At 38.8% G+C, this 12,810-nt stretch overlaps 1 protein-coding gene across 1 annotated transcript in view; it reads right to left on the reverse strand.

The window, feature by feature from the left end:
• Window positions 1–12,810, reverse strand: part of cacna1ea (calcium channel, voltage-dependent, R type, alpha 1E subunit a) — a 109,749-nt gene that overhangs the window by 43,501 nt on the left and 53,438 nt on the right. The gene's annotated exons all lie outside the window — the stretch shown is intronic.

Below are 12,810 nucleotides of genomic sequence, written 5' to 3' on the forward strand. Positions count from 1 at the left end.
CAATAAGGATGTTTTTGGGTACTTCTCTGCGTGGGAGGATGGCTGTGACAACTGCTATTTAGGAGGAAAACAAAGAGAGCAGCTCCATCAAGGGAGGGCAGCACACTCTATGGCTGGAGAAACGTGAAGCTCACGGACACATCACACAAACACAGATTTATCTGCTACACAAAGTCCTTCAAGAGTCCCATTTTCACTTTGTTTAGTTTCCTCTGCTCCCTCCTCTCTTGAAACACATCTCTGTGGCTTTCAACTTTCAGAATGATGGGAGAAGAAAACATTGTCTGGTGATCTTGCCCCCTGGTCCCTCATTAGTCTGCCCTCCTGCTTCCTTTTCCTCAGTATTCATATGTTTCTCTTCATTGTTGCTTTCTTTCTGTTCTCTCTTCATCTACCCAGTTTTCAGCCCCTTGCCCAATTATACTTCACCCCTGATTCTCTTACTGTTTTTCCATTTCCCACTGACATGAGCACACATTTATTCCCCTTTCACCTTACAGATTCAAAGACAAAGGTGGGCGGAGAAGTGAGGTTAAAACTAAAGGGAAGTAGTACGCAGGGATTTCAGGGTATTTTTGGCAATGAGTAGTTATTTTTCTTTTAAAACTTTGAAGTCAGAGATTCACAAGGTTAAATGTGAATCTCTCTTCTTCCAACTCCAAAACTTCAGCTTACATCCATGCTTAAAATGGGTGCACACTGTTGCATGTGAACCATTAAGTGTGAAGGGAAGACACATGACGAGATTTACTACTCTGTTTCTAAACAGGTTAGGATGGTGTGTAAAATATGAATTAAAAATAGAATGGTAGAAGGCATGAATTGAAAATTTTGGAATACAGAAATATCTGAGTAATACTAACAATTATCTTGTGGACCATCTCACGACTATTTACAATAATTTGCAACAGTTCAGTAACATCATTGAGTGGAAAAAAAAAAGGATCTTCGAGGGTTGAAATGATGAGAAATGTTTCTCAACTTTTTATTGAATTTGGGGACTTCGTGTTTAAAGATTTAGAAAATCCAAAGAAATCATAAGAATCAAGGCAGAAAACTAGTTTTAAAAAGCTATTTTGTGGGATTCATCAGGAAAACTAATCAAAGTCACTGTCACTGAACACATTTTGCTGTTCCATTAACAAATGCAAGTTTAAATTTAGCCACGCAAAGGAAAAAACCTCCAAAACTACATCTTTTACGAGAAAGACGTTTCTAATTTGAGCAAGACGATGCCATTCTGAAAGCATAAAAACAGCATGGCTATATGGGTGCAAAATATTTACCTTTTACCTACTGACAACATTAGTTTAGTGATGGAGATCTGATCCAGTTAATTCACTCACACGGGCTTTTCCACTGCTTCTCTGCCGCTCCCTTCTTTCCCACGCTGTCCAACCTCTCACTTTAACTGTGACATCACTGCTTTGGACCAGCGGTCTTCCTGCTTCTTTTCTCGCCCAGCCAATCAGTCTCTTTTCCTTTTTTTAAAATCTCACTTCTGCTGCCATTCTCATCTAGACCGTGCATGGTGCTTCCCATGTCCTCCTCAACTCCACCTTCTCCACTTGCCCAAGATGGAGCCTTAACAGAAGCCCATCACCAGCATCTAGACATCGGGGGATTTCCTGTCATCCATCACATCACATTATGCTTTGATGCAGCATTTGGAGTCTAATCACCATACTTATACCTATTCTTTTTACAACAAAATTGATTACAGTTATTTCTGCGCCAATAAATTTGTGTCAACCTCTCATGACAAATGAGACCAAAAACTATTCAGTAAGCGAAATCTTCTATCAGTCAAGCAATGGGAAAAAAATGACATCTAAAGCAGGTGGTTCCTTAGTTACCCAGTGTTTTTAAAATAACCAGTGATGCCTCACAGTGGTACACACTCCCTGTTAGAAACATATAGATGTTCAAAATTAGCAAATATTTCTTAATAAAACTATAAGATTTCCTTTTTTCAACATCTAATATGTTGTCTTTGTACTTTTCAGCTAAATCTAGGCTTCAAATGATTTGCTAATCAATAGGTTTCTTTAATTACCATTTACTTAGTTTTCAAACTGTTTTGGAAAGAAAGTCCAGTGGATGACCGGTGGATTATATAAAGGAATCGTAAAACATGATTTGTCTACAATACAATGTTTAAGTACCATCTTTATGTCTAGTAATTTTCTCTACAGGGATTGCACACATGATTATAACATAGCACCACAGACCCAATTACATTTCTGTGACAGAGCGGTGAGAATAAGTGCTGTCTGTAGTGCGAGCAGACGAAGAGCGTCATCTGTTTTAATTAGGAGAAGAAAAAAGGAAAGAGGGAAGAATGAGAAAAATTAAAATAGCACACCATTATCAGTGCAAATATAGAAATATAATTATCTTTGGGAGTTTCACACCTTTAACTACACTTTTAGATCTTTCCCCTCTTCATCTTTTCATTCTCGATGAATCATTTCACAAACATTTCGCTTCTTCCTTTTTTAGTTTTTCCTTCCTTGCTTTTACTCCAATCACATCACTCTCTCTGCTGCTAACTGACACCTCTGTCATTTCCTCCTCCACTTCCTCCATCTCCCCATCTTTCTTCTGACCATTTGTCAGTCCCGGCTGCTCTTCAGTTGTTGTGGAGACTGATGATGTGTGTTCACTGTTATTTAGTCAATGGCCTGGGCCATTTAGTTTTTGGAGAGTCTAAATTCAACTACAAAACATTTTTATGGTCAGAGACCATGTCTATTAAAGTATTTCATATGTTTTATTTATCTTATCCATGTGTGAGACAGAGAAAAAAGTATTACAGGTGAAAAGACTGTGTCGATAGTCAGTTCCTAGACTGTGGCTCTTTGATTTATAAGAGCTAGGCTGGAGGTCAGAAACACTTGCTAGCTAAGAGAGGATTGGATTTTAAAGCCAGGAAGCTGGTTTGCAGATAAACTACTTTGGCATGCCGGATGAAAATAGGCCTCTCTTGTTACATGATAAGCATTGTAATTTGCACATATACAGTATAAGAAGGAACAGATTTTGCAAAGCATGAAAGTCCAGGTGGACAAAACCTGAGCACATGCCGACGAGAGTGCTTTAATGCTATGAATGCTGCCAACCAAAATCAGTATTTGAATGCTGCATTACTTTCAGAATTGCTAATGCACTACCACAAACACCCCATGAAACGAGAGATAGTTATCTAATATCGTGTATTATGCATAAACATTCATTATTATTGGCAATTTTCAGATAAGTACATTCAATTTGGTCATCTAATAAAAAGGGATTGAGTTGGTCTGTATGGTCTGAAGTAACCCATAACTTAAAAAGATGACCTCTAAAAAATGCATAGCTAGTTTGGCGAACAAAACATTTTAAGAAACAGTACAGCTGTCTAGAAACAGCAATATTTAAGCCAATATAGAATAACATTGCCTAATTGATTTAAAGGGGATAGAGAATCAAAATCGCCTTTTTCACGTTTTTGGTGTTAGTTGTGAGTCTCCCCGCTGTGGGGAGTACACACGAAGTGCCAGCAAGTGTCAGAACCTCTGTTTCAAGTACTCCCCTTTTTTGAATATCCCCCAGAATATCCCCCAATCCGTTTTTGTGAAAAAGTGATATAACTTTTTCAGCAATCGCCCCCCCCCCCCCCCCAAATCCACAGCCACTCCGTTTCAGACACTCGCCTTCGGCGAGAAACAGAAACAGGTGTGCCTTCCAAGGCTGTGAAAGCGGACTACGATCGTTACATATTCTTCCCCCGGAAAGCAATGTTCGCGATCAATGGCTTTTATTTATTTTTAACAGTATCCCCAGTACATACAACCGCCGACTTTTCCTTTGCGCTGCGCATTTCACGCAGTACAGTTTCACAAAGCTTGCACGATTCCGAGCAGGCTTTTTGCTCAGTAGATGGTCAGACAGGGACACAGACTGCAGCGAGCTGTGCGCTCCGCTGAGAAGGTGATAGGCTGCATCTATCCATGACCTGCACGTCTCCAGGACTATGGGGCGAGCAGGTCGGATCACAGCTGACCCTTCTCTATTTGCACCACTCCCCTCGGGCAGGAGGCTTCGGTCCATTCGGACCAGAACCTCCCGTCACAAAAACAGTTTTTTCCCCCTTGCAGTTGGACTTATGAACACTTCATAATCACCTCATAACCTGCCCCAGTCACTTTACCATCATTAAAATTGCACTAATGAAGCTGCACTGTTGTTGCTCTGTATATTGGATACTGTGTATTGTTGTACACACCTTGTACATTTTATATTCATATATTTTTATTCTTTATTTTTTATTATTATATCCTATGTTACATGTTTGCACCTTACGCCGCAGCAAATTCCTACTTAGTGAACACTGTTCACTAACAATGGCAATAAAACGAATTCTGATTCTGATGAGCTTTCTTTTCAGTCAGTGTATTACTCTATAGCTCTGTTTTCAGTGAGAGCAAGGGCAGCCAATCAAGCAACGGCAACCGAATAGCGCCAACACCTACCTGCATTTCATAATGAGGTTGCCAGATAAGCTCTGAAACGACGCCAATAAGGGCAAACGACGCATTCTAAACCCAGCATAGTAACATAGCTGTTTCAGAGAGCCTTTTAGGGAGGTTCTGAGCCATTACAGACCCAACCAATTTTTTTTGGGCTACATATCACATCACAGAACAAGGATTAATGCCCCATTCAACCATTCTCTTATCACCTTTAAGTGCAGTTGTCATTTCTCTCTGTATCTTCACACCCACGCCCTCCAAAGTTTTGAATACTACCCAATGCAAGCCTCCTAAATCCCAAAAGCAGTATCAAGGACACTTCCAGTGCTTTGTAAATTATGCATATAATTTCCTCAAATGAAGTACAGGGGTCATCCCTGCAAGATGAAGAAGGAAATAAATTCATATTATTGTAGACCGGCTTGTGTAACTGTGACAAATCTTAATATTGTATAATAAAAAACATAATCTGAGCAAGGCAAGTTTTTTTTTAATTTAAAAAAAAAAATAAATAAATCAACATTTCGTGAACTGGGTACTAAACAGCGGTCTTGTCAGCAATGAACATGTCTGGCTGAATTGGACTCCACGGGTGTGCACAGACCTTGTGTTGATTTAGCGACCAGACACAGACATAACTAGCATATATACAACAATCACAGACATTGTGGCTGTAGATATATAGAACTACATGGCAACAACTGACAACAGAAACTGACGAAAATTGGCTCACCAAACACAGGGAGGTTTCAGAAGAGAAAAAAAAGTGAAACAGAGTGAGGTCTGCTAGCTGAATCTGAAGGATCCAATAGAAAACTGCACAGCAAATATCCAGAGGAGAGCACCTGTAATGTAAGATTAACCTTTATTTTTGCCACGGTGCAGACAGCTGAGTGTTCTTTGACTCGGTCCTCACCTGCGTCATGCTCTGAAACTAAAAATGGTTTTATCTTCTGCAGTGCTCCCACACCAGAGTTTGTGACTTGGCAGCTGGTCTGTTTTCTTACTTTCTTTAAGGTATATGACATTTTGCTGTTGATGTTTTTGAAGTTGCATTTTTTTCATAGCTGCTTAAGTTAACTAATGTTATTTTGATGTTATTTATGAGACTGAAGCATTTGTCACTTGGCCTCCCTGGTAAAAAAAAAAATGCTTTTGTTGCTGTGAAAAATGATTAAATAAAGTAGGCTATGCTTTAAAAATGTTCTTTTTTCTCTTAATCATAGTTAGATTTTCAGTACCCTTACCTGAGTTTGTAATGAAAAAGATATGCAGAGATGTGCATGTATGTGCTCAGAAAGACTTAGCTGCCCATGCTCCAGTACTTCAAAGCACTCCAAAACATTCTGTGCAATACAGAGAGGAAAATTTAGAGATCATAAAAAGGTGGAAAATGAACACTAACCAGTTCATTTTGGAATCGTGATTTTAGTTCAGAATTTCAAACATTGAACTGTGAACATGAACTTGTTCAGTTTTAATCAACTAGTTGATCTACTTCTTATGAGGTGCACTGTACAGCACTGTACCCCGTACTACATCATATATTGTTCATTTACATTGTGAAATTGAAAACTAAAGTACAATGTCAGCTTACTGTCTCCACTCTACACCTCTGCATTGAATTTTGATCTCTCATGAATAAAATGTCTACCACCTCCTAATACCGTCTAATATTTATTAGACTCTTGGTTTAATACAACTACTTAAGCTGTAATAGAACTCTAAAAATAGAACTCTAAAATGTCTTCTATGGACGGTCCAGAATAAAAACAAAGGCTGGCCAAAATTAAACAAGTGAGGAAGTGGATATTCCTTAGTCATTCAAATTAAAGCATGTATTTCAAGAGAAAGCTACACCAAAAATATTCAATTTGTAAAAATGTAACCAAAGCCTGCAATGAACTGCAATTCTCTCTCTCACAGTCTTGAGCAGTCATTACTATGACTGGCATAAAGCACTCAGGCCGTCTGGTCATTGGCACTCCCTCTTTGATGGAGATGAGGAAGGTGAAGGTTAGCCACAGAATCTGGCAGATTATAATCAGCCTGGGGAAGCACAACACATGGCTGACTTGGCTCAAAGAAGCAATTTGGCAAACGATTTATGTCCCCCCTGTTGTTTTTTTCTCTCCCTTAAACAGGAATATTCATTTATCTATTGACTGTCTGTGTTAGGTCGCTTTCATTATTCAAACAGAATCATTCAGTGGTATCAGAAACTATTCCGCTCACAATGAACATCTGCGGTCATACAAAAAACTGTTCCCTCCTCCAGCAGATTTGAAGCCATTTGCTGTCAACAACATTTAGTCAACCACTGTAGAACCACATTCTCCCCTCTCTCCTCATGTCTCTTTGAACTAAACACCAAGTAAAAACATGAGTAAGATTTGAAGCCCTACAACAACGAGAAGTTCTTGAGGGTTAGATAGATTAAAATGCTAGTGTTGGATTTATGTACTCCATAACTAATATCAAAGACGCAAATCTGAAAAATGCCTGGTGTTTCTACAAGTTAATAAAGTCACTCCTAGTCACCAGGAGCTGTCACACAGATGACACCCTGCTATGAGTTGTCAGCCATGATAAGTGAGTAACAATGACATGCCCTGCAGAACCAGCAGCTCCTCGCTATGTGACAAATCTGTTGTGACAGCCGTCATGCCGTGATACTGGTAACACTGTGACTTATGTTCTATGTCACTGTCAAGCTGCTTACTATTATTACAGTGCAACACCACACCTGATAAGTGTAATGATTTTACTTCAAGTTCTTATGCATATTGTGTTAAAACAGGAGATGAAATTAAACCCCAGCAATAAAAAAATATATACGATAAAACAATATTTACAGTAAAAAAGAACATAAAGTTGAAAGCCTCCAAGCAAATGTGGAAATGGGGTATCAGTAATCAGGCACTTGAGTTAAAGGGGTCAAGTTAAAAGCTACCGATCTACAAACAAATGACCATCAGAGCATATTGCACAACATGTGATAGAACGGGCGTGAGGAATACGGTGCCACAGCAGGCGCCTTCTGAAAAAATAACAGGCGTTACAAATGACTCCGCACAGGTGTTTTCACTTTTGTTTACCGATGACTGCCTGGGTTTTTTTATTTAATTTAGCTCCACCTGTGAGGGCAGCAACACTGCTTTCCCACCGCATAAGCACTGCTCTAGAAAGATTAGAGGTGTAATCAGTAAGTTAACTGAAAACACCTGTGTGTTTGCAGGACCCAGTGAGCAAGCACAGAAAACACAGCATCCCAACTGTCTCTTCGACTGGTTTGTAATGTTATGAGTTACATTTGAGATTTTTGCTGCGTCATACAATTTGGTGACAGAATTAAAGATTGTAACCATTTTCCACACTGTTACCACCAAGGTAATAATCAATAATGCTTAAGACTGTTTAATCCAGCAGCCTAATTTGCAATAGATTGCATCAAAAGTAGAAAATCCTGCAGCAACAAGCAGACATGCTCATTTCTTTCTTTCATTTTTTTCTACAGTAAGCAGAAATAACGTGTCCCATTGAAAAATGACAAAGTCTTTCTGGGAAGAGGCAGAAATGTGTTGTATTTTCAGTGAGAAACTTTGCGACTTGGTATCTTTTGAAAAGCTGTGATCCCTGAATCTAAGATCAAAGATCTATAAATCAATTTGTTTGTCTAAACCAACAATAAGACAAATACGTGGCTCAAAATGATTTGGTATGTTGCTCAGGGGCATCAAAAGCAGGGCTGATATTTTAACTGAGTGTTACAAATATGTGATATATCATTTTAACTATCAAGTACCCACTTAATAATGATCTGAGTGACTTGCACAGAGACACCCTGTCATAAGTCTGCTGTTATTTTCAGAAACACAATTCCTGGAGCACAAATTATTTCAAAAATTGTTTGAAAAACAGAAGAAATGAATCATGTGTGTATATCACTGAAATAGTTTCAGTCACTGCTGGGAGTTAGTGGGAGCCTGTGCAGGGGATTCTGACTGTATGTGAGAGAAGAGGAGGGATGATTTCAAAATCCCTGAATACACAGCTTGCAACGTTAGAAAAAAATAAGCAGCACAACTAGTGAATAAACATGCCAAGAAATCCCTGTAACGACCAGAAACATCTGTAATTACATCCTCTGTTGCTATAAATCTGCTATAAGTTTATGAAATGAAATGGAAATTAAATGAAAAAATAGAATGCAGGGAATGTAGTGTTGTTCATTGTGTTCATCAACTTGTGTGCCTCAGGGGCTCTACAGCATTCCCCAGCATAATGCCGGCCTGATAGGGTTTGAAGTTTTTCTGCTTTATTTAGTCACTTTTGGTTAGATTTCTTTATCGTGTCTTTTTTCTGTGTATTGAATGATTCAGCTTTCTTATTTGAGTACTTTTTGTAGTTTGGAGATCTGGGTTTGAATTAGGATTTATTCTCTGTATGTGTTCATTTTTTTTATGCGCTTGCCTTACTTCTGTTTTTGTGTTTATCTGTCAGTCCCCGTCTCAGTTTAGTTTCTAGTTTATTTTGCCTTTGTTTCACATACTCACCAGTAGTTGTCTCCAGTTCTCTTGCTTTGGTTTTCCTTAGCTCTCCTACACACCTGTGTCTAGTTGTTTGGCCTCAGCTGCTGTCACTTGTCTCATCAGTCCCTTCAGTATATAAGCTCCATGGTTTATCTCCGTCTTTGTCAGTTCCTTATAAGGATACTTGTTTGTTCCTGAGTGGCTGTTTGATAGTTTTCATCTGGTTAGGTTGGTCTTTTGTTTTTCTCATGGGTTTAATTCATGGTTATCCAGACTGGCTGCACGTTTGGTTTCTGTTTTAAATAAAACCTTCAGTTAGTTTTCAAACTGCCTTTGGTCTGCTGTCTGCACAACCCACCAATTTACAACACATCCTTCTTTATCAGTAGTATGGCAAGTCTGCTTTATAAATATATTCTTTTTTTCTTACTTTGTACAGTACAGTATCATATACTGTAAATGGACGAATACCTCTAAAATATCTAAAATAAACCTCTGCATTGGTTTACCTTTATATATATTTTTTCCTTTATATTTGATTAGTTAAACATTTATTTTTCATGGTATAAATAAAAGCCAAGTCCAGGAATAACTCTGCAGAACAATTAAGCAAAACAGCTGCTCAAATGGCCCACTATATAGTGGGTGGTTTGTGTGCGTGTGTGTGTGTACAACGGATTGTCTTGACAGAATAAGGAATTGTGTGGAGGAACTCCTACAGTGCAGCTCTGCTTGGTTTAGTTGATATAAGCCTCTCTGCCTCCCACAGTGTACTCTCTTATTTTCGACTCCCCTCTCATCCATCTTTTTTACTCCCTATCACTCTCTCTGAAACACACTCGCAAACACACATAAATGTACATTCAAACACCATATATTCCAGCTGTTACATAAGGACAAATGTTGGTGCTTATTAAATCAACAGGCAAAGAAAATGGCCTGGCTTTATGTAAATCAGTCTTTAAAAGTAACATATCATCCCCCTTTTTTAACTATTTGACACAATTTTCTGAGGCCTTATTAAGATGTAAGAAACAGGCTTTGGTCAAAACACCTGTAAGTACCTTTAAGCCCAGTGGCCCTTGTCTGACCCCGACTGAAACAGCTCTGCAGCAGCACTCTGTTTTTTTAGAGGTGGAGACTGAACACGAACCAGGTATGAACATTTATCAAAGGTGGTTCAGTCGGTTTCTGAAGCAAACTAAATATTTCAAGAGTTTCACCGCAGCAGTTATGGGGCACACTGTGGAGAAAATTTCCCTCGTCCGTTAAAGTCTATTTCTGAAATAATCAAGCTGCATAAAATCTAGTGATCGACTAGATCAGTGACAGTATGTAGCTAAAGGAAATCAAAGTTATAGTCAATTCAGTCTGGGTACCAGTCATTATAACCTCCTATTTCTCAACATAAGGTTTCTGCTGTGTAGTGATTTATAGACTGTAGACCTGTAATATGCACTGAGTTTTGCACATGTTTTGGCCCCAGGTTACCCAGTGTCCTGACTGCCAAGTCAAGCAAAAATCTTTACAGGAAAAAATCAGTATAACCCAATACAGGTGCGGGTGGACACACAAACTGCAGATAAATGAAACCTGCAAATCATGTGCTTCCAAGACAAATATCTAATTGCTGCAACACTTTCAGGTAACAGAGCTCTTTGAGCTGGTTGGTATGGACCTGGTATGGCTCACTCCAACTGTAAGTGATAATCGGTACCTTTGAGTTATGGCTGATCATTTCACAAAGTGGATAGAGGCCTACCATCTAAAAAGTAAATCAGCAGAGGCGATGACCTTTTGTATTCTTGAGTTTGTATATAAATTTGGTGCATATCAAAGACTACTTACAGAAGAAGGGACATAATTTAAAAAACAGAAATATGATTAACTTCCTGGTATTTCACACTACAAATGTTGACTCCAATATACAAATCAATTTAACCTTTGGCCCCGAGAGAAGCTTCTGTGTCCTTTACCATCCGGAAACAAATGGTTTGGTGGAAAAGCTGAATGGAACTATCTAGAGGTAAAATATTTATGCATTAGCAGACATCAATGCTCAGCACTAATATTAAAAAGTCTTGTTTCACATATCCTAAATTTTCAGGTGCCTCAACAAACTTGCAAGGCAGAATTCCAGGGAATAGGACAAGTATCTCCAACCTACAATATTTGGTTTAAGAACAAATAAGCAGCTTATCGCACAACACAGTCCTTATTTTTGAATGTTTGGCAGGGAGGCAAACTATCTGAGGTGAGTTCAGGAGTGCTATTTGCCTAGCTGCACCATGGTTGTAATGCTTGTTTGTAAATGTTGCTCAGCATACACAGGATTTCCATAATGCTTCATCTGCATTTTCAGGTTAAAACAGACAAGGTAGAAAACCTGGTGGACAAGGAGGAGGTCTTTAGGGGGCTGAAAAGCCAAGAGCAGGTATACAAGAAAGTAATACAAAACATGAAGAAATCCCAGGACAAAATAAGGAAAAGGAAGCTTGAAAAGGGCATAGATGTTGCCTTGAAGAAAAAACATCTGCAGTGCAAAGGGGACAAGATTGATACTGCGATGCTGGGACCCATGAATATCTGGTCATTTTGGCCAGTGAAATGTCCCGATTAATCGCAAATGTGGATCAACTAACAAAGTACACAGAGTCTGAAGAACGGTTTGCAGCAAAGCTCAAAAAAGTCAGTCCTTCTTTCCAGCTGTGACCCAAGCAGACACAGTCACAAGCAGATCTGTCAGATCATCCTGGATCCATCCCTCAAAACCTCCTCCTGGTAGAGATTAAACCTGCCCATGGTAATGGCATTCCCTTCAGACATTGAATGTGGTGTAATATGGCAACATTTTATTGAATTGAATTTTTTTTTTGTCCATGATTTGCAGATGTGCAAGATATTTGAAGCTTAAATATGAAAATTTGACTGCGAGTTTTCTTTGACTTTACCGGACCTATAAAAAGTGTATATTAAACCCTTTTTTAACCCTGTTCTTCTTTTCAAAAGATGCATCTCAAAAAATTAAAGGTTACAGATACTTTTGAAATGCAAAGGGCTGAGAAAAGTGAGGCAGATGTTTGGTTTGACTTTAAACCTGCACCCCCACCCCCCAACACTATAATTTATTTTGTCAAATGTTCACATATGGAATCCCGATATGCAGACTACGAATGTCCATCAACACAAAGATGATAAACTGATGCGTTTTTTTTCTTTGTGCCTCTCAATTTTATGCAAAAGAATGGTGTTGATTGCAAAGTAAGATTGTACTTGCGTATTAAACAGTTTAAAGTTTAAAGACTTTGAATGACACAGACACTGTTGCCTAAAGAGAAAGTTGTTCAATTTCCTGTTGATGAAGGTGGAGTTGGCAATGGCAAAAAGACAGCTTGATAGCCCTGGTAGGCTTGAACTATGTCAACATCAGCTAAGACCGTTCTGCCTTTTACAAACTATTAATGTCTCGCATTCTTGACAGATGACCCGACTGATCTTTGCCAACTCCTGTGGGGATGGAGACACCTCTAACACTCCTGTTTGTTGGATTAACAGCCTTTCATCACTTACAATCTGTGTTTTGACAGTTTTGACCGAGCGTCATTTAACCCTCTTTTCCCCTTTCAAATAGAAAGCACTCATTCTTTGCACTGGCATCACTGGGAAGGATGATCACTCAGTAAGGATGAGGACTTTTTTTGGACTACCTGAAAAGCCTGCATCACTGACTTTTTATTTTCATTTTGTGGAGTGTACAGTTAGCG

This window comes from Odontesthes bonariensis, chromosome 15 (assembly GCF_027942865.1).
Source record: "Odontesthes bonariensis isolate fOdoBon6 chromosome 15, fOdoBon6.hap1, whole genome shotgun sequence".
In the NCBI taxonomy this organism is placed as follows: Eukaryota; Metazoa; Chordata; class Actinopteri; order Atheriniformes; family Atherinopsidae; genus Odontesthes; species Odontesthes bonariensis.